Source organism: Sorex araneus, chromosome 6 (genome assembly GCF_027595985.1).
Source record: "Sorex araneus isolate mSorAra2 chromosome 6, mSorAra2.pri, whole genome shotgun sequence".
NCBI lineage: Eukaryota > Metazoa > Chordata > Mammalia > Eulipotyphla > Soricidae > Sorex > Sorex araneus.
In genome coordinates, this window is record NC_073307.1 from 51,202,235 (window position 1) to 51,224,465 (window position 22,231).

Sequence of the window (22,231 nt, forward strand, 5' to 3'; positions counted from 1 at the left end):
CATAGTGCAGCGCTTTAGGGACTCCTGGCTCTGCTTTCAAGAATCACTCCTGGGGGCGCTCAGGTGATCATCTGAGATTCCAGGGATCAAATCCAGGATGGCCACATGCAAGGCAAGCACCCTCCTCCACTGTCCTATAGCTCCAGACCCACATCTTGTTATTTCTATCCAGCTTTCATGTATTTTGCTATCATTAAGCAATGTCCCCCTGAGAATTTGTCACCAAGGATTAGGCCAACCTTCTCTCCCATAATGTAAAGGGATATCTAAATGACAACTAACGCTGTTATAAGTACTAATACTAAGTACCACTAAGTACCTTGCAAATATTTTCCTTTTATACTGGTCGTTCGGTCTTTGAGATAGATGAAAAAGGACCTCAGAACTTTTGAGTCCTAATTTTAAGATATTCAAAGTTTCTTGAAGTACAAAAAAGTGGGAGTGTCGGGGGGGGGGGGGTCTGACAAAAAAGAAAGACAACCTAGCTAATTTTCAGTTCTAAAAAAAAATCTACAGCATAAGAATATTAGAGGCAAACAAGAAAGTTTCCTCATGAAGAAATTTTTTTAGAAGTTGACACGTCTTGAACTGGAGCAATAGCACAGCTGGTAGGGCATCTTCCTTGCTCGAGGCCAACCCAGGTTCGATTCCTCCACCCCTCTTGGAGAGCCCTGCAAGCTACCAAGAGCATCTAGCCCACACAGTAGAGCCTGGCAAGCTACCTGTGGCGTATTCGGTATGCCAAAAACAGTAACAACAAGTCTCACAATGAAGACGTTACTAGTGCCCACTCAAGCAAATCAATGAGCAACGGGATGACAGTGACAGTGACAGTGACTTGTCCTAAAATCTAGGACTGTATGAGAAGATAAAATGAACATCCGAGCTTTCATGTTTCAGCTTTTGGAAGTGGTGTAAGCCTCTGGAGCAAGTGGCATTATTGCCATGTTTGCCAGGAAAAGCCAGAAATCAATATGAAAGGATATATAATAATAATGATGATAATAATAATACAAGGGAAGGTTTCTGCCATCATCCTAGAAAAAGGTGTGTGAGCTGGAAGAACGTACAGTACAGATGCCCATGACAAGTCATGATAAATGGGTCGTTATAAAATTCATGTTTAGGCAGCACCAGGCCGGGGATAATGCCATTCGTCATGGAAACTCAAGACCGCTAATGAGTCCTCATTGCATATTCATGTCTGTGGGTCGCTCCTGTCCCCCCACATCCAGAATTGGTGCCTAGAAATATCACCCCCTCAAAAGGAAGCTCAGTTTAGGCCTTCTTCTTCTCCTTTATTTTTTTTTTTGTTTGTTTGTTATGTTGCAGCAATTACACTGTAAAAGTGCTACTCAAGATTGATTGCTCTGATCTGTAGTTCAATTGTAAATTAGAATACACATTCCCCCCCACGTGCACATGGCCCCATTTGTGATTAAGAAAAAAACCCCATAATAGACTAATCGCTGAAGTTCTCTCTCTTTTACTTTCAAGCAATTAGCTTGATGAAATGTGCCTCTTTTTGTGTGCCCTGAAAGTGTAAACTGATATCATGATGAAGTATATGATGTTTATTCTATTATTTTCACCTTGCCGGGCATGCAGGAATGCATAAGTAATAACTGCTTTGTCCTCTTACTGATTCACAAGGAAACTATTTCTTAAAGATATGGTGTGTGCCTTTCTGAGGCTGGAGTTTAAAAGCCAGCCCTACCTGGAATGAACCAATTGGCCCAGAACTCTCCACTAAAAAGAAGAAAAACACATTTCCCAGGTGGTAAGAAGAACAGGATTTTGCAGGGGGTGAGTGAAGGGTGAGAGGCACAGCCTCCAGTGCTCAGGGGTTTCTCTTGGCTCTACACTCAGGAATCACTCCTGGCAGACTCAGGAGACCATTTGGGATGATGGAAATCAAACCCAGGTCAGCCTCATATAAGGCAAGTGCCCTACCTGCTGTTCTATCACTCAGGCCCAATAACAAATTTCTTATATTCAAGAGCCAAAAACTACCAAGTGACCAAGGATAATATGACTCATATCACACTAAGTATCATTCCTGAAGATCCCAAGACAAATGCTCTATGGTTACTTTGCCTCAGTGTGACTCCAGCTAACCAAAATAAGAAGCTGAATTGGGTTTGCACAAGGAACTGGGGAATGAACCATACATTTACCAGTGATAAATGATAAAAGGTTTCTCTGATGGGTACTTACTGAGATGTTAATTTCTATACTCATTTTACATTCCAGTTTCCTACCCCTCACCAAAATCCTGTTTGCAATTTCTCACCGAACACTTTCTGAGCTGGTTCTGTATGAATCCATCCATCTCAGTCCCCTTTCATATGATTTTCTACAAAATTATATTTTATAGCACTGATTTGTTAATGCTGTGCATTTTAAAAATGGTTATATTTAAAATTAATGGTTGAGATCATCTTGCCTTACATATAAAATGTGTTTTCATTTCCTCCTCATTATTCTAACACTTCCTGGTTAAATAAAAAATCTTTATTTAACTTCATAAGTATATCCTAGAATGTGATTCTAATATTCTAGACCTGGCTAAAGCCACTACAAAATGAACTACTTCAAAATATCTTATGAAAATTCACTTGATAATTTTCTTGTCCAAAAAGTATGTATGATGGGGCTGGAGCCATAGCACAGTGGGTTGGGCGTTTGCCTTGCACTCGGCCGACACGGGTTCAATCCCCGGCATCCCATATGGTCCCCCAAGCACCGCCAGGAGCAATTCCTGAGTGCAAAGCCAGGAGTAATCCCTGACATTGCTGGGTGTGACCCAAAAAGAAAAAGAAGTATGTATGAATATATTTTACCAAAATTTTATCTAGGGAGCTAACTTTCTCTTTAATGTCTTGTAACATTCAACTGTCATATAAACTATAAACCTAAAGCATAACAAATGTAAATTTTCATTGCTTTTTAAAATTTCTGAAGGTCTGACCAAAACTTTGTTGCCACGTGTAAAATATGTCATTGTTACCCTCAAATGACCCTGGAATAAACTCTAAATTTGTTGTACCCTGTCACATTTGAGGGGAGGGCAGGGATTGGATCACACTAGCAATACTCAGGGATTACTCCTGACTCTGCACTCAGGCATTACTCCTGGTGGTGCTAAGGGGACCATGTGGGACAGCAGGGATTAAATCCAGATTGTCCATGTACAAGGCAAGTGCCCTCCCTGCCATACAATCGCTCCTCGTCATATTTTTAAGAATACATTTACTCTTTAATAACAAAGTTTTCTAATAGGCACCCCTAAGTTTATTTCCCTGTGGTTTTGGAGTCACAACCTACAGTGCCCAGGATCTATTCCTAGCTCTGTGCTCAAGGGTCATTCCTGATGATGCTCAGGGAATATTATGTGGTGCTAGGGACTGAATCAGGGTTAGCAACATACCAAGCAAACACCCCATCACCTGCACTTTCTCCAGCCCCAGCGTTCCTTAATTTTTTAGCTCTTTCATGTAAGTGCATAGAAATAATTCTCTGACATAAAGGAGATTAATAATTGTTTAAACCCTCTCAAGTTAAATGGGGGCACTGATTCAGGTAGGCATTGTGACTTGCTCTACGCTACAAGTCAACCAACACAAAGTTGAATGTTGTCCCTGACCCTTCTTGACTCCATAATCTCATTGTCACCTCCAATTGGCATTTGATACAGATAGATTTATTCTTCATTAACTAATGTGTGGATAAATCAATGAAGGATCTTTATAAATGCTGCCAATTCTACTTCCACATGAGCACATTTACTCAAGATGTAGTAAACTACATCATCTAAAAATCTTTGCCTATCATCAATATTCATTGGTGAGGGAGGCACCATTAATGAATTCCTACTTGTTAATCACTGTATCACTGTCATCCCATTGTCCATCGATTTGCTCAAGTGGGCACCAGTAACGTCTCCATTGTGAGACTTGTTGTGTTTTTGGCCATATCGAATACATCATGGGTAGCTTGCCAGGCTCTGCCATGCAGGCGAGATACTCTCAGTAGCTTGCCGGCTCTCCGAGAGAGGAGGAGGAATCAAACCCAGGTCAGCCGCATACAAGGCAAACGCCCCACCTGCTGTGCTATTGCTCCAGCCCCCCAAATAGGGAGTGCAGATCAAAACTGCTGATGTTCAAAGAAGGCTTAAAATTGAGTTAACAGTATTGAATTAATTTCAATGGAAATCAGTCAATAATTTGGACACGGCATTATAGTTATTATCTTTGGGGGAAACTGGACAAAGGGTGCAAGAAATTCCCTTATTCTGAAAGCTTCTTATAATCCTTTTGTTGGATTGAAGGATAAGTAGGATTTAGGGCCATACCAAGTAGTGTTCAGAGACAATTCCTGGCTCTTCACTCAGAGGGATCCCGCTGGGCTCCACTGCATGCAAAATAGGCATCTTATATCCTATATTATCTCTTCAGCTTTTTTAGGGGAGTCTTAATTGTCTTAAAATTAAGTAATATGATGCTTTTAAAAATAAGTTTTGTGCCAGAATGATAATACAGTTACTGGGGCATTTGCCTTACATGCGGCCAACCCAGGTTCAATTCCCGGCACCCCAGACAGTCTCCCAAGCACTGCCAGGAGTGATTCCTGCACTTGAGTGCAGAGCCAGGAGTAAGCCCTGAGCATTTCCTGGTGTGACCCAAAAAGCCAAATAAATAAATAAATAAATAAATAAATAAATAAATAGAATTTGGGGCTTTTTTTGATGTATACACCTTTTAAATGTATATATCTATTTCTGGGATGTCTAAGAAAATGAAAAGTAAAGAGGCTAAAGATGAAATATTATCACATACCACACTAGAATACAGGAGCAGTGATGGCCTAATTCTGGACACTGTTATTTTGGTCTGGCCAGCATAGAACTGAAAACAGACTGGGAAGGGAGGTGTACTTCTCCTGGCTGATGCAAGCAAGCATCTCCTCACTCTGATATTTTCATAAACAAAGCACCCTCACCTCTGATCCTATCTTTTTCTTTCTCTTTTTACTGACCCGGTCCAATAACAAGTATTTCAACTCTGCTGCAAATTCCAGGTTGGAGAAGAGAGAGAAATTATAAACTACAGTGGAAACTATTGTGGAAAATTCACCAAGTCAGAATGCCTTTACATGTCTCCTCTGTAGCTTTGTCTTAAGAAGAAGAAGAGGAGGGGAAAAAAATTAAAATGACTCATTTTAGAAAGAGAAATCTAAATAAATTAGGCTTGATGTTTGTGTTTCAACAGTCTGATAGCAGCTTGTTTTGACTACATCTTTTAAAATCCACAACTGGGAGCTGAGAGATAGTATAGCAGTTAGGGCACATGGCTGGCGCACACCCAACCCAGGTTCAATCCTGGGCAATACATGGTCCCTTGAGCTACTCCAAGTACATCCTAAGGGCCTGAGCAGGTAATCCACATCACTACAATGTCAGAGGAATATCAAATCTTTGGATCCTGGTATTGAATCTCTGGTCAGGTTAGCCAATAATCAGTGGTTGACCCCCACTCCAGGCCTCCTGAATAGCCCCCAAAAGAAATCATTTATGATAATGATAAAATGAATGGTTTTATCACAGATCTGCATCCTAGTGGTCATGTTTTCTCCCATGCAGAGATCTAAAAACTCCATGAATACATAGATGAAAATGGAATGAGTTTATCTTAAACTGCTTGGGCATGTCTATCCAATAAGGACTTCCTTAGCATAAAGCCTACAATTTCTAACACTATCGTGCTAAGTATAGGGTAGTTCATTCAACAAAAATTATGGGGGGGAAATAAAGGTGGAGTTCATAAAGTTGAATTCAGAGATGAATAACTTTTCCCCAAATTTTGCCTTCTTTTTCTGAAAACTGCAAACTCCTAAAAAGATACAACTAAGAAGTTCAGAAGTGACTTCGTTTTATGATAATCAGTATAAGTTTGCCTTATACTGATTGTGTAACTGAGACTTAAGACTGAAAGCTTTGTAACTTTCCATATGGTGATTCAATAAAAATAAATAAATTTAAAAATAAATAAATAAATAAATTGGGGAAATAAAAAAAAAAGTAGGTCTACATGGCCATCTTAGTAACTGCCAAAATTTTCCAAAATATTTCTGAAGGCTGCTGTCTGATACTCAGGTGCAAAAAAAAGAATGCCTTTCTAGTTGCCTAAAAAATCACCTTAAAGAGGAGCTGGAGTGATAGCACAGTGGGTAGGGCTTTTGCCTTACATGCGGCCGACCTGAGTTCAATTCCCAGCATTCCATATGGTTCTCTGAGCATGGCCAGGGGTAATTCCTGAGTGCAGAGCCAGGAGTGACCCCTGAGCATCACTGGGTATGACCCAAAAAGCAAAAAAAAGAAAGGAAATCACCTTAAAGAAGGCATCTACTTTTGCTTCTTCAGAATAGCATCCACATGCCATAAAAGAGAGTTTCTCTTAATAAGGAAAAGGGGAGAACATAAGAACATTTTTAATATTTGACTTATTGATTTGTGAACCAAAGAAGAAACCATAATTGCCTCTAGTTCCATCAGAATGGAAAAGGTTCCTTCCACACAGTCTTTTGTGTGGCAGGAACAAAGCTGAATTCCAAACAAAATTCTCTGAAAAATATTCCCAATGCGATTTTTATTTAAAAAAAAAAAAAGTAGCCACAAGATTCTGCAGATCTCTCATGCCTGCCCTGGGCCAAATCATACGACTAGAATCAGCCACTCTGAGTGCTGGAGTTGTGTCATTTTAATAGGTCACTTTATAATGTAAGCAGTTTTTTAAAGTCTTATTTAATCTTCCACTATTACTGTGCTGAATGCTAGCTGTACCCATCCACTCTGTTATAAGTCTGAAATCGGAGAAAAGGACAGAGGACAGAATTTCTGCTCCTGGCTTTCATTTCCAGAGACCTGAATTCAAACCCCAAATATATCCTATTTCAACTTTCTTCCTAAGTCTGTTTATTTTTATTTCCAAACCAAATGATGAGTGTCTTATGGTTTTGTAATTATTTTATTGCCCAAAAATGACAGATCACGGCCAAGGCTGTTGTGATACATGTATAGGGGTGTGTGTGTGTGTGTGTGTGTGTGTGTGTGTGTGTGTGTGTGTGTACACACAGACCTCTAAGTGTGTGTGCGTGTACTTACACACGTGTGTGGTTTTAAGAAAATGAAATGAACCATAAAATAAGCTCTTAACAGTAACCTAAGAAATAAAACAAAATCATTTACAACACATGGGATTGTTGCAGGATATGTCAAGATTAGATGGTTTAAGGGAGCTATCCTGAATGTGGAAGCAATTATAATGAAATTTATAATGAAATTCATGACTCATTAGCAAACATTCCATATAGTGTTTCTCATTTCTGGGTCAATGTTACTTAGGAAATAGAGACTTAAGATTTAGATGTCTTGTTGATGACAGAGATTAGAGATATGCCCAACCATACCGTGACATCAAGTCAAGACTCCAAGGTTTTAATATTTGTCATTTCTCAGACACTAGCTTTGTGGGTCCTTAAGGTAAGGAAAGAACAACATAACCTCCATGTTTCTTGGTGAGGATTAAGATAGAGATTTCCAGAAATTCATCTGTAAGCGCAAAGGAAGAATCACACAGTGCACATTCATCCCGGCTCTGTTGATGGGGATTTTAAAGGCACAACTGCTTCATATGCAAAATGGCTGGTGAACTCAAATACTCAACACTGTGTGTAACAGGAACCAGATGTCAAAAGACAGAGAAAAATATTTTATAGCAATAAATGGATGTTGACTGTTAAAGGGTTTGCTGCTTTTAAACAATGTCCCAGGCTTAACTTTGCCTCGTGTTGGAAAATGGTTCAAATTAGAGGGTGTGAAGAAATGATTTTCCTGTTTTTAAAGAAAAGGGTGTCTAACTTTTTGCTGATACATAAAAGGCGTATACAAAGAAAAATTATTGGTAAAAAAATTTTGGAATTGATGGAAGGAAGAAAGGAAGGAAGGAAGGAAGGAAGGAAGGAAGGAAGGAAGGAAGGAAGGAAGGAAGGAAGGAAGGAAGGGAGGGAAGGAGGGAGGGAGGGAAGGAGGGAAGGAAGGAGGGAGGGAGGAAGGGAGGCAAATAAAGCATAATTCCTCTGACCTTTAGGAACTTGAGGTATGATAAGTTTTGCGTACATGGGAAAAACAAGCTCTGGGAAATGCACATTGACTGCTCTAAGAATAAGAGGAAAGGAAAAATTGCATGGCTGGGGGACTTCTCTAAACCCTCCGTATTTCCCAGACCCAGTCTTAACTGGTGAATCTCCTGATGCTCTTTTGTCTGGACTCTATAGTGGTCTCCAACAGCCTGTGGCCCACCCACTTCCAATGCATCCCCCAACTTTAGTGCTAGGGAGTGATTCTAAAGTAAGTGCCACTTCCAGGCACTTATCAGAGAAATATTAATAAATAAATATCTAACCCCAAGAATATTTATTACAGCTTTGCTTAGAATGATGAAAATTATGGGGTATGTATTTATATAGCCTAAGTCCAAAAAATGAAGTCAATGATTATTAATTGACTCTTATTTAGATGACCAATTATGTTCTGAAAACTTAGATTCATTTCACAGTGTTAGATCTATACTCTATACATACAAGGAAAATTAAGATATAGGTTTTGTAGATAATTTCCCATATCACACAGCTAAGCAATGCCAAGGACAAACACTGGAACTTAAGACGATATAACCCAAGAGTGAAAGCCATGCGTTCCACTTTCATCATAAATGCTGAAGCACTCACAGAGCTTCCCAGGCAGAAACCAACGTTGTAATCAAGAAGAATAAATGATAATACATGAAAATGTAAATTATTTTGAAGTGAGGAAAGCGCCCTCTTTCTTAGGACTTTTAGATGGAAAGTTCCAGAAATACCACTCAGGGCTGAAGCAGTAGGACAGAAGGGAGGGCATTTCCCTTGCACCTGGCTAACCCTGGTTTGATTCCCTGCAGCCCATATGGTCCCCTGTGCACCATCAGGTATAACTTCCGAGTGCAGAACCAGGAGTAACATCTGAGCACCGACAGGTGTGGCCCCAAAAAGGCAAAAATTATTACTCTTATTCAAGAAGGTAAAGAATACTAAACAAAAAAATTAGCCCACCAAATCACTGAAAGATTTACTGTGAGGATGCAAGGAATACCTCTAGTTGACTACCACTTCTTCCTCCACTTCTCACTGTGTCTCCTCAACTCAACTCTTTTGAGGCACGTTCTTCAGTAGGGTGTTTGGTTTTTATGTGAAAAAGTATATTTGACTTTAATATAATATTATAGCATCATAGAAGGATGGGCTCCCGAACACTTGCATGAGGGAAAAACAAGCACAAAATGTTTGAATCTGTAACTGTACCCTCACTGTAACTCACTAATTAAAAAAATTTTTTTAATTAAAAATATATATTATAGCATCAGTCCCTGGTACCAAGATAGATTCTCAAGAAAGAGCAGGTACAGCCTGGCAGGGATGGGCTGTCCACCTTCCACCGGGGAGCCTGAGTTCTCTATAAGTAATTCCACAAAAGATCAAACAATTTGGAGAAAAACACTAAGTCATAATTTTGGTTTTTTTTTAAATAACTAAAATCTAGAAGTGTGAGGGAAATCCAGAAGTATGAGAGAGCAAAAATGGGACATATCTGCATCAACATAGTGACTAAGTCTTTAGCCATAATATTGTGTTCTATTTCTTAAGTTTATCAACCTTTTTTTGTTTGTTTGTTAATTAATTTATTTTTAATTGAATCAATGTGAGATACACAGAATATTTGTGTTCTTATTTTTGTTTCTCTGCCTCCTCTAAACTCTACACTGTATATGTATAAGTTTTGTAGTAAGTGGGGTAAAGTTCCCAATCTACATTAAGATTTTTTTAATGATCTAGAGTAGAGAATATTTGAAGACTGAAGACCAAATGAAAGGGTCAGAGATATAGTACAGGGGTTAAAGGGAAAGCCTTGTGTGTAGCTGATTACAGTTTGATTTCCAGCATTGCCTTATGATTCTCTGGGCACCTCAAGGAGTGACCCCTGAGCACTGACCAAAAAGTAGACCCTGAGCAATTTTGGGGGCAAAAGAGAAAAAAAAACTTTAAAAATTTAAGAAGAAACAGATATTCAGTCACAGAATGAAGAAAATTTTCACCAAAGAAAAGCTAACAGATAATCAGTCAATCCTACCTGCTCGTCCTTGGCTCTGGAGCAAGGTGTACCATGAAGACATCAAAGCTGTATCTGATGGAGATTCTGGACCTTGGGTGCACTATGGCCCCACTGTCCTCTGCCAATGACTCCTAAGATAAGACAAGCCAGGAGAGGGAAACATGAGCTACATGGAAGATAAAGCATGGTTTCAGAACTCAAAGGACAAGGTACCTAAAGAAAGAAAGCAAAATGAAGAGGGACATATTTTAACTCCTTAGTGATCCTTGAGTCTCTTGCCCCTGCACCTGGCTGTCTTCTCTGGGGCCCCTTGGAGAGGGTGGGCCTCAGTTTCCCTATCCGCCCCGAGCAGAGCTCCCTTGGATGAAGACCTCCGGAGCGTAGCCACAGCCATGCTCAAGGCCCCTCTCCACACAAGCCTCACACATGAAGGAACTGGCAGAGGAACCCAGGTGTGTGGGACCCGGGGCTGAGACCTCCAAAGCTTCTCGGATCGGGACTGGGCTTCTTCTGCTCAGATTCCCCATTTTCCAGTAGCTAGGCAGTCATACCCAGGGACTGCCCCCCGCACCGTGTAATCCCACCAACGGCCAACATCCAGAGACTATAAAACCAAGCTCCCGGGATACATCTTATAGCCTAGTTCTCCCTATGGGAGAACCTGGCAAGCTACCGAGTTTCTTGCCCACATGGGAGAGCCTCGCAAACTCCCCATGGCATATTCATATGCCAAAACCAGTAACAATGATGGGTCTCATTCCCCTGACCCTGAAAGAGCCTCCAATGCAGCACCATTGGAAAGGACGAGTAAAGAAAGTCTTTTAAAATCTCAGAGCTAGGACAAATAGAGACGTACTGAGACCACTCGAGAAATTCGACGATCAACTGGATGATGATGATGATGATGATGATGATGATGAGTGATCCTTGAACATAGAACTTGGAGTAAGCCCTGAGTACTGCCAAGTGTGACCCAGACCACTCCCCTCAAAAAAAGAAAAAGAGAAAGAAAGAAGAAGGGAGGGGAGAGGGGAGGAAATGAGGGAAGGGGTTCTCTGAGAGGGAGAACTAGGCTATAAGTATACATATGATATATAAGATTTATATGTATCTTTTATTTTCTTATTTTTTTAATTTGCTCCCCCTTCCCCAAAACTCCCTACATCTAATGTGAGTTTGAATTTTAGGGGTAAATGTTCAGAATCAGATTATGACTCTTGTGGCTTCCTCATCTGGACAACGCTGGCATTTGGGTCACCTTCGAATCTTCTCATAACTCTTCCGTCCAGAGCTGGGATTCAATTCTTCCTGCAGTCCAGGGAGCAGCTGTTTCTGGAGCCTACAGGGGAAAACAGTTGAGGTGGTCAGGATCACCGTGAGGATGGCCTCAAGAAGCCACTTCAAACAAGGCCACTTCAAATGAAGCTATTCAGACAGGTGACCTGGCAATGTCCCTGCCCAAGTTGGCGCTAGCACCAGTCAGGAAATGATGCATAGAATAGTCTCCAAGCAGCTGATAAAGTACCAGTGCAAAGGGAGAAGTGAAAATGTAACCTGTAAATTCCCACATCGCCTAGATGGAAGCATTTCAGTACATGTGCCAGAGCTTGGACATGCCTGGGTGAAGTCATGTTGACAGAGAGAGAGAGAGAGAGAGAGAGAGAGAGAGCGCTACATTGGCTCAGTGGCAGAGGGCAGAGGATCCTGGGGTGCACAAAATAGCACCACAGAGCAATGAAGACACATGCACCCCCACTCCAGGAATGGCAAACACATTGCTCAAAAGGCCACGTGCAGATTTGGCCCTGTACAGCAGCCATGGGCAAAACAGTATCATCTCAGGTCAAGGAGATGGCCCTGGAGCCCAAAATAGCTACCCATCCCAGTTGCCACCCGGGCTAAAATTATACCTTTAAAGATTTATTCCTTTGCACCCCTCTCTTGCACCAGGACCAGTTGGGGCGGGGGTTCAGGGTGGAACCCATGAAATGTCTTCACATAAAAGGCGAAAAAGACCTGACAAATCCACAGAGTCTTTGGGGGAGGGGGGGAGCGGGAAAGGAGAGAGGTGTTGAAAGAAGAGGAATCCAGAAGTGTCAGTGAGGGATTCCAAAAAGAAACTTCTCCTGTTTCACAGTTTTACCCAGAAGGAGTCTAGCTGGCAACAGCATTCCAAAGTCAAGGCCTGAGCAATTTGCCAGTAAATTTGAACCATGCATGTAAACAATTCGAAGAGCTGATTCCTTTCTAGTGCATTAGGGTACACAGAGCAGTGCTTGCCTCGACTTCAAATTACCTTAACAGGGTGCAGAGGGGGAGAGATATAAGTGAATGGGCAATTAGGAAGAATAACAAGGAGAAACACCGGAAATCATTCTTGACCATCCAAGGGCAACAAGGGAAAGCTAAAGGCAGGTGCGTGATTTCAACCTAAGCTTTCATATCTGGGAGAAGTCCTGAGAAAATTCAGGAAAGACCTTGTTTTCCTTCAGTGAGCATTGGTTTGCCTGACTCCAGGATATTTGGTAACAAACAAAATAAAAGCAAAATGTCCTTGTTGAAACTGTACCTGCTGTCTCAAAAACCAGAAGTTTTTTAGGCACCGAGAGGCGGGGGTTCTTTGCTCAAGGATCACTCCCAGTGAGTGTTGGGGTAACCACACATTGCCAGGGACCAAATCTGGGTCTCCCACATACAAAGCCTGCCCCTAGTTTATCGAACTATCTCTCTGGTTCCTGATGCCATTTTTAAAGCCTTTAAGATGTACGTCAAAATTTCAGAAAGGGAAGGCCGCCTAGGAAGGCCCCTCTAAGGCAGAAAGCTAAGTCCTTTGTATGGATGCCACAGATGCTCCTTAAGTAGATACAGTGTCAACAGGAGGATGTAAAAACCACTGGAGAAAAAGATTTGAGGGAACAACTTATTCCCCCAAGAATGACGGACACTTCTCCACCACCTAACAGTTTCTGGAAAAGTGACATGTAACCACCTCTATGCTCCAAACCCCATAGAGGAAGGAAGCCTTTCTCCCCATTTTTATGAATGAGAGCACTAGACAGAAGAGGAGATTAGGTGGCTGGTCCAAAGTCCTAGAGATGGTGAGTTGGTGTTGAAACCCACGTGGATGGGCTGGAGTGATAGCATAGCGGGTAGGGCGTTTGCCTTGCACGCGGCCGACCCGGGTTCAAATCCCAGCATCCCATATGGTCCCCTGAGCACTGCCGGGAGTAATTCCTGAGTGCAGAGCCAGGAGTAACCCCTGTGCAGCGCCAGGTGTGACCCAAAAACAAAAACAAAAAAAACAAAACAAACAAAAAAAAAGAAACCCACGTGGAACTCACTGAAAAAAATGGTAATGGTTTTATTTTGCTTTGTTTTGCTTATTTGGTTAGTTGGTTGGGTTTGGGGCCACACCTGGCAGTTCTCAGAGTTCATTCCTGGCTCTGCACTCAGGGATCGATCACTCCTGCTGGAGCTCAGGGATCCAACCTGGGTTGACTGCATGCAAGACAAATGCCTCATCCACTGTACTATCTCTCTGGACCCTCTTCCCCGCCCCCCCTTCTAACAGTCTTAGAATGATCAACCGGAAGGTTCAAGAAATTTTACTCCTTTGTCTCTATCTGGCAAAATGGGTAATTTCTCTAGGATTTTCCTTCATTCACTCAGCCAATAATGATGTGTCCCAACAGGAGTTCCTGCAATGTAATCTTGCAATTACATACATGTCCTAGGATTTTGCACTTACATACATCTACATACTATACAGATGAAGCTTAATTTATTTTATTTTATTTTAGTTTAGTTTAGTTTAGTTTAGTTTAGTTTAGTTTATTTGCTTTTTGGGTCACGCCCGGCGATGCACAGGAGTTATTACTGGCTCGTGCACTCAGGAATTACTCCTGGCGGTGCTCAGTGATAACACAGCGGGTAGGGCATTTGCCTTGCATGCGGCCAACCCAGGTTCGATTTCAGCAGATGCAGCTTTAATGGTCTATAACTACTCATGATCTCCCCACTTGAAAATCTAAAGTGACTCTTGTCATTCCTTCTAATGCTCTTCTCTTATTTTCTGGTTGTACTTAAATGCAGGCTCTCTGAGAGGGGCAGAGGAATCGAACTCAGGTCGGCCGGGTGCAAAGCAAACACCCTACCCACTGTGCTATCGAGAGTCTGGCAAGCTACCTAGCGTATCTCGCCCGCACAGCAGAGCCTGGCAAGCTACCCATGGCGTATTCGATATGCAAAAACAGTAACAACAATTCTCACAATGGAGATGTTACTGGTGCCCTCTTGAGCAAATCGATGAGCAACAGGATGACAGTGACAGTGACTTAAATGCAGGAAACTGTCCTAAAACCATACAGCCCGTGTTTTTATTCACTACTTTGCTGTTTGTCATTCTAGAAATGCAGGACCCTGGGGACAAGAATCTTTTATTGCCCAAAGCTCTCTTCTCCAATACTTAGAATGGTATCTTCATGTAGTAGGTACTCAACTAAAAGCACTGACAACCAAGGACACTTTTTCTGGGTTCTGCTATCTTCCAAATTAATGTGAGCTCATTGACACAAACCAACTCATTTATATCATATTATATTATATTATATCCTCCCAAATAGAAAATAAATCTAGGAAGAAGATAGAGTTTGAATAATGGGGAAGAAAATGCTTAAAAGAATTAAAAAATTCATCTGAAAAGCCTGGACTATGAGCCACTTAATGCAAGAACAAGAGCCATCTTGTGACGTTAAAAGGTAACAAATTTAAAACCAATAAAAGGAAATACTTTTTAAAACAGCGTATAATCTACCTGTGGAATTCACTGCCGCGGGATATTATTGAGGCAAATAGTCTAGCAAGATTTGGGAACGGATTAGGCATTTATATGAATAGGAATAATACTGGCAGTTACACTAACTAGGTTAAAAAGTTACAAGGCATGTCCGTCCTGGGCTCCAGGGCATAACTGTTCACCAGCTGGGGTGAGGAAGGAATTTCCCCTTGTGAGAGAGCGTTGAATAATTGGCCAGATGCATGGAGCTTGTGTTTTCATCGTCTTCTGTAACATAGGCAGCGCTCACTGCTGACAGGAAGTTCCTGGAGATGGCAAAACCATGACCTCTTCCCTTTCCTGAGATCATTTCTTTCTCCCAACTGCCTGGTCCAGAACATTCTCACAAAGTCTTCTGGGATTCTGACTTGAGCACTTTTCAGCTTCCCAAGTCAGAATAGGTAACAATCCTAGTCTTTTTTTTTTTTTTCTTTTTGAGTCATACCCAGCGATGCACAGTGGTTACTCCTGGCTCTGCACTCAGGAATTACGCCTGGCGGTGCTCAGGGGACCATATGGGATGCTGGATGCTGGGATTCAAACCCAGGTCTGCGCATGCAGGGCAAATGCCCTATCCACTGTGCTATTAGCCGCCCCCCACCCCGTCTTCTTTTCTGCTGATGGAAACGTTCCATGCCATGAAGTCATATCCGAGCTGTCTTCTGAAGTCGTCATGGTCCAGCAGGTCAGGGGGTTGCAGCCGAGCCCCACTTCCAACCTCAAAGAATCTAAAGTATAGAAGGACAAACCTATCTCCCCTTTTGTCACTTTCATGTCCTGACACACCCTCTACACACATTGCCTGTGCATCTCTGCAGCTGTGTTCAAGAAAGCCGCACGCACCTGCCCACTTTCAGAAGCTCTTTGTCAGGGACTTAGTTATACAACCCAGCACTTTGATTCTGTAATGAATCTTTTTCATCCTGACCTGGAAAACTAGCACTGTTAGCACTGTCGTCCCATTGTTCATTGATTTGCTCAAGTGGGCACCAGTAATGTCTCCATTGTGAGACTTGTTAGGTTTTGGCATGTCGAATACACCACAGGTAGCTTGCCAGGCTCTGCTGTGCGGGCAGGATACTCTTGGTAGCTTTCCGGGCTCTCCGAGGGGGACAGAGGAATCAAACTTAGGGTCAGCCGCGTGGAAGGCAAATGCCCTAACCGCTTTGCTATCGCTCCAGTCCAGACGTGGAAAATAAAAACAATTTTTAAAAAAATGTTCATCCTAATACAAGTAGCTATATACTCACATGTATCTTAGTAAAGAAAGTTATCACCAGCGGGGGCAGGAGTGACAGTACAGTGGGTAAGGGTGCTTGTGTTGAATACAGCTGACACAGATTCAATTCCCAGCACCATGTATGGTCCCTCAAGCACCACCAGAAGTAATCCCTGAATGTATAGCCACAAATAAATCCTAAGCACCACTGGACATAGCCCCAAAACACACAGACAAAAACAAAACAAAACAAAACAAAACAAAAAATAAAGTTGTCATTGAAGAAGAGAAATTCTATAGGGGTTAAGATGCTTGTCTTACATGTGACTGAACTGGCTTCAGATCTACCACTCTGAGCTCCGTTTGCCTGGAGTGCTTCCAAGCACAGAGCCAGAAGTAGCCCTATAGTAGAACTATCATCCGTCTAAACACTCTCCTCCCAAAAGAGGCTAATCTAATAAGGAAAAGATTTAAACTAAATTATTTACTATGACCATTTACTTCACAAACCTTAGTTATCCAGATATAAATAGGACTCTGAAGGTATAGGATTCACTTTTGTCTTTTTTTTGTGGGGGGGCTGGGGGGTCACACCCAGCAATGCTCAGGAGTTCCTCCTGGTTCTGCAGTCAGGAATAACTCCTGGCAGTGCTCAGGGGACTATATGGGATGCTGGGATAGAACCCAACCGGCCGCAGGCCAGGCAAATGCCTTACTCCTGTACTCTCTCTCTCTGACCCCCTCTACATGGTATTTTTATTAAGAGGTAGAAGACAAGCTTTTTCAAATTAAGATAGTTTCTCTTGGTATAAGATTTCCTATTTGCTTTCTGCAGGATTATCATAAACTCAAGCTTATCAGAGTTTTTTGACGGTTTTGAATTTTGTTTGTGTGTTTTGGAGGTTGGTTGATCTTTGTTTTTTACTTAATCTGTATACATGAGGAGATATAAACTAGTTCCTAGAACTAACCAGGATGGTGCTGAAATCTCATACTAGTCTTGTAACTTCAGATAAACCACTTAACCTTCCTGGCATCTCTTATCTCATCTTTGTAGTAGAGATATCATAAAATCTAGCTTAATCTAGTTCACAGATTACATAAGAGATTGCTATAAAGCATTTGACATAACACACGTCATATGTTAAATAATAATAAATGTAACTGATTATGGTTGCGATGTTTTCCATCATATTTGCAATTGCTAGAAAATCACATCCATCCTATTTTCATATTGTTACATAATTATCAACATAAAAAATTTAGCACTAAATCCATACTGCCAAATTTCTATTTAGGGTCTAACTACTATGAACAATACTTGATGAGAATTTTATTTTTGCTAATGAGAATGCATTCCCAGAAATAAAATTGTTTGGCCAGGAGTTACTGGGTTTTTTTAATGATGACTCTTGATAAATACTGCCAGGTGCATTTCCAACAGGGTTTGAGAAACACACCATATCACAGTAATATAATTCCCATTTCCCCCACTCCTTGCTGAACAATGGGAGTTCTGATTTACTCAGAATAAAAAGGAACCAAATTTTAAAATGGAAACCACCACCAGAACTCAGAAAAATAAAGCTTTTGTGTGACCAGGTCTATAAGGAAAGAATTCTGTGAAAAGTTCCAATTTCTATTTCACATTAGCCAGTTTCTTTCCAAGTATACTTTCTCCAAATACTGTACTCAATGTCTCTGAAATGTCTCGTCCAAAGTCACACACCTTATTGTTCTCTGGCTGGGCCAAGTTCTGGGGAATGAGGGTTTTCAGTTTTCTACCAGATGTCCACTGGTCCCCGGAAGGCCAGAAATCCAACTGGCTGGTCCTGGCAGAGAGACTATATGCCATTCCCAGAGGAAATAGAACCTGGGGAGGCTAACATAAATATTTTCTTGCAAAGTAGAATCATGTAGAAAGACACAGCCCACATCTGACCACAAAACATGGAAGGTGTAACCCAAGGAGCCCTATCACCTGAGCTCTGAAAGGGATAATCTGAGGGGGAACAGTTGGTTTATACAGCTTTGCAAGAGACCCAAATAATACCAGGTTTTGTGGGAAGCAGAAAGAAAAGAAAGCAGGCAAGCAAACACTTCAGGCTTCGGCAGTGAATTTACTGCCTGTGAAAGGTGAGAGAGCGATGAGATTGAAATGGAAAATTTCTAATTGGCATGACCAAAGACAGAACTTTTTCTCTTTATTTCTACCCCTATATACCTTGCAAGGTATATGTCTTTCTTTGTTTCTACCCCTATATACCTTGCAAGATCCTCTCTTGTTTTTGAACAAAAAGACCCTGTTCTCTGTGGACATGCCCTAGCCCTGAAAATAAACAAATAAATAAGTCTCCATGAGATAAGTGTGGGCATGGTCTGAATAAGAACACTTCTCTGCTCATCTATGCAAACTCTGAGGAGATAGCACTTTGGATTGCTCCCATTTCTACGACTGCTTCGGTTGTCTCTCCTGGCTCCTGATATCAGACATCAGATATGTTCATGTGAAAGGGACAAACCATAGTTGGGTTCTTCTAATACATGTGCATGAGGCAGCCTTCATTTCTGAATTCCGGAATCCGAGCTGTTGGATCAAGCTGATGGGATTCTCCAACACTCAGGTCCATTGGATTGGAAGATGGTCCCCGCTCTCAGATCATCTGGATATGAAGCACACCTACAGGCAGGCAAGATGGTAGATGGAATGAAAACCCCCCAGAAGCAACTCTTGGAGCAATGATAGTAAGCAAAGGCAGTCGAGTCAACAGTGTTTTTCAGATGGGAGTACCAGCTCCTGGTACACAAGAGATTTTTATGTACACACACACACACACACACACACACACACACACACACATGCGCACACATATGCATATGCAAAAACGCATGCGTGCACTTGAGTTCTTGAAAATCAATTACCTCTCTCCATTTTTATAGCTCGCAAGGTGATTGTTGAAAAGTCAATCAAGAAAGGAAGGAAAGAAACAGATTTTCCTTCTCTAACAAGAAAAAGCAATTAAACCTCAAATATTAACTGTTCCTGGGAGTAAATTTTTTTAATGGGTTAAAGGCTTGGCCATTATAGACCTCCACTATGTAATTTCCAAGAAAAGACCAGGTAATTTTTTTTTAAATTAAGTGGAAGATAAAATGCTAGAACCAGTATATCCATTCAGAAACCACTTTTTAATCCATTTTCAGGAGCTTCCCGGTTGCATCATGCCTTTTAAGGGATCCAATTTGTTTAACAGCACTTTATTTTAAACCTTCACTTGTGAAAAGCATTGATTTATGATAGGGCTGATTAAAGTAATGGTGTCTTAAGCAATGATGATTCCAATTATAGGACTTCCACCAATGTGCATTATTCTGATTTGTTCTCCATTCCTCACACATTTTTATTCCCTAAGAAAGGGAGCTTGATGCAATTTTGAAAAGTCCCTGGATTTCCTATCAGAAAGGAATGCATGGACAGATGGATGACGGAGTCTTTTGATCCTATGAATGTATTGTATTTTAATGTGCTCTGACAAATCTGAACAACTCCCTGATGAGCTCTGACCCGCTATCATTAGGATTATTTAGTGCTTGAATTTTGCTCTATTCCCACTGGAACACATTGAAGTAAGAGGAATGTTCACACAACGGATTCACTTCGAGTCTCGCTTCTATTTTTTGCAGGGTTGGGGGAAAGAATGAAGATCACACTCAGATCTTTAACTCATTCCAGTCCAATGTCAACATGAGGCAAATTAAATGTTTTCTTCTCCATGGAAGACCTTGCCTATGGATAAAACTGCTAAATGATCGTGAGGGACTGGCTGCTAAGGAGTTGAGAAGCCTCGGTAGAACTCCACTCCAAAATGGACAGCAACACCTGGGTCCCAGCTAAATGTCGCTATCTTGAAGCCAAATTAGGTCACAGGTCTCGATTCTCCCAAAATCTCAAAAAGAGAGCTTCATAAGGGGCTGGAGCAATAGCACAGCAGGTAGGGCGTTTGCCTTGCATGCGGCCAACCCAGGTTTGATTCCCAGCATCCCATATGGTCCCCTGAGCACCGCCAGGGGTGATTCCTGATTGCATAGTCAGGAGTAACCCCTGTACATCGCTGGGTGTGACCCCCCCCAAAAAAAAGAGCTTCGTAATATTGAAGTTTCTCACTATTTGATGATTAAACAAACTTACCAAATTTTGGAGGCCAACTCTTACACTGTATACTTAGTACATATACCCAGTGTGTGTACATAAACTAAGAGGAATTTCAGGTTGAAAAAGAATAGGAGGACCTTGGGGCCGGAGCAATAGCACAGCGGGTAGGGTGTTTGCCTTGCACGCGGCCGACCCGGGTTCGATCCCCGGCATCCCATATGGTCCCCCAAGCATCGCCAGGAGTAATTCCTGAGTGCAAAGCCAGGAGTAACCCCTGAGCATCGCTGGGTGTGACCCAAAAAGCAAAAAAAAAAAAAAAAAAAAAGAATAGGAGGACCTTAGCCCTAACCCTAACCTAATAGTGGAGCTCAATTGCTGACTGCCCTTTTTAGTATTTCCTTCGTTATTCTTTGAAAGATTAGTTTATTTGTCCCTGTGCTGTTTTGAAGCTCCCTTTTAATATAAGAACTAGTTCCTTGAAAAGTAAAGTATTTGTAATAGGCATTCCCATTAAAAGCCATAATGGCAATTGGAAGGGAAAATTGTTATGGCACCTTAAGAGTCTTTTTCCATCAAATCCAACTTTACAGATGTCTTAGTTGGGTACTGTTAACTGAATCCTTACATGATTTAAACCAAGCTCTTAATCTCGGCTATTCTACGCTACCGTAGGTTTTATGAGACCTGATCATCAAATGCTTTATGCATTAATACCTCTGGAAAATCACCTTAATGATTTCTTAACTTTTTTTTTAATTATAAAAGTCCCAAGATGCAAATGAAAGCAGTTGGGGCCAGTTATTAGAATTTACAGCTTAGCACTTGAAAAATTATGTACCTAATTGCTTTACAGAAAAAAATCAGATCAAAGACTTTCTTTTTCAACTTTGTCATTATTTCTCAAACTCCTTCTAGAAATGCCTTAAAAGTACTCCATTGAAGTATATATGGGCTTTTTCCCATCTTCCTTTCAAATATGCTTTGACATTTTTGTGTCACTTCCATGCCATCTTTAATGGCACTGCCTCAAAGGAAGGTTCTAGTCACCACCACCATGGGCACAGAAGCTAACCAAACAGGTGAAATGTTGTGCAGAGAACTAGAATTTCACTGAATTAAACATGGATTGTTTTTTTCTTTTTGGATCACACCGAGTGATATTCAGGGTTTCCTCCTGACTCTGCACTCAGGAAATCACTCCTTGTGGTGCTCAGAGGAAAATATGGGATGCCAGGGATTAAACTGGGGTTGGCCCCATGCAAAGCAAAAAGCCTCCCTGCTGTGCTATAACTCTGGCTCCTAAACACTGAATTCTTGTGGTCCAAATTTGGGTATCTCTAAAGAGATTTGTTTTCCCTTTTAGCACAGAATTCCCAGTCAACCCTAAAGACACACAGCTCCTTTCTGCCCTCTCTCTCTCTCTCTCTCTCTCTCTCTCTCTCTCTCTCTCTCACACACACACACACACACACACACACACACACACACACTTTCTCTCTCTCTCTCCTATTATATCCTCATAGCAAGCTCTTGTACATCTCTGCCAGCCTTGATGACTTAATCCATTCTAAATGTTCTTGGTGCTGAATGCTGGGACATTAGGGATCATCTGACACTTCTCCTCAGCTTTATACTACACACAGTTCTTACCAAGTGACCAAATGTCTTTGTTACAAGCTAACTGGGTGATACTTTTTCCACTTCAGCACATTTATTTGACAAATGAGAGAGAAAAGAGAGATGGGGCTTGCCCAGATTTTATAGTTGAACCCCAAGGCTTCCCTCCTGCCACTCTCTCTGAATTCACACCTTGCCTTCTTT

At 41.4% G+C, this 22,231-nt stretch overlaps 1 long non-coding RNA gene across 2 annotated transcripts in view; it reads right to left on the reverse strand.

Moving 5' to 3' along the window:
* The window catches only part of LOC129405600 (uncharacterized), a 152,423-nt gene that overhangs the window by 92,938 nt on the left and 37,254 nt on the right, over positions 1–22,231 (reverse strand). Inside the window, exons 3-6 of one of the 2 annotated variants that reach the window (XR_008630679.1) lie at positions 18,780–18,937; positions 11,463–11,543; positions 11,061–11,130; positions 10,223–10,335 (exon numbers count right to left, since the gene is read on the reverse strand). This is a non-coding gene — a long non-coding RNA (uncharacterized LOC129405600). The remainder of the gene's footprint in view (positions 1–10,222; positions 10,336–11,060; positions 11,131–11,462; positions 11,544–18,779; positions 18,938–22,231) is intronic. The other variant, XR_008630680.1, reaches the window with a different exon arrangement.